Raw genomic sequence first — 465 nt, forward strand, 5'->3', positions numbered from 1 at the left:
TGGCTACGTTTTTGTTCTTTTTTCTCTCCTCTCGCCTTTTTTTTCTCTATTTTATGGCTAATTATTGATTTATTTGTGCCACTTTTGTCTACCTTTTTGCGCTCGGGTGATTTTCTTCTGTTTTTTTTTCTAATGTTATTTCGGCTTGAGATTCTCTACTTTGTTATCTCTCTACTTATTTTTATTTTTCTATCTTTATTTTGTTATTGTTTATAGAATCTTATTTGCCTTTTTTTGTAACGTCCATTTTTCTCATTATTATTTTATTTTATTTTTGGTTTCTTCCTTCTCCTTTCTTCATTATCTTTTACGGCTAAATTATTGATTTATTATTGTTTTTCTTTGCGGTTTTTGTATCATTTTTTATATTGTTAATCCGTCTCTTTTCTTTGGTGTTTTTGAAACTCATTTTCTCTTTGTCAGATTATTTCTCTCTTTTTATGGGTTATCTATTTCGTTAATCCT

This window comes from Penaeus monodon, chromosome 34 (assembly GCF_015228065.2).
Source record: "Penaeus monodon isolate SGIC_2016 chromosome 34, NSTDA_Pmon_1, whole genome shotgun sequence".
Taxonomy (NCBI): domain Eukaryota; kingdom Metazoa; phylum Arthropoda; class Malacostraca; order Decapoda; family Penaeidae; genus Penaeus; species Penaeus monodon.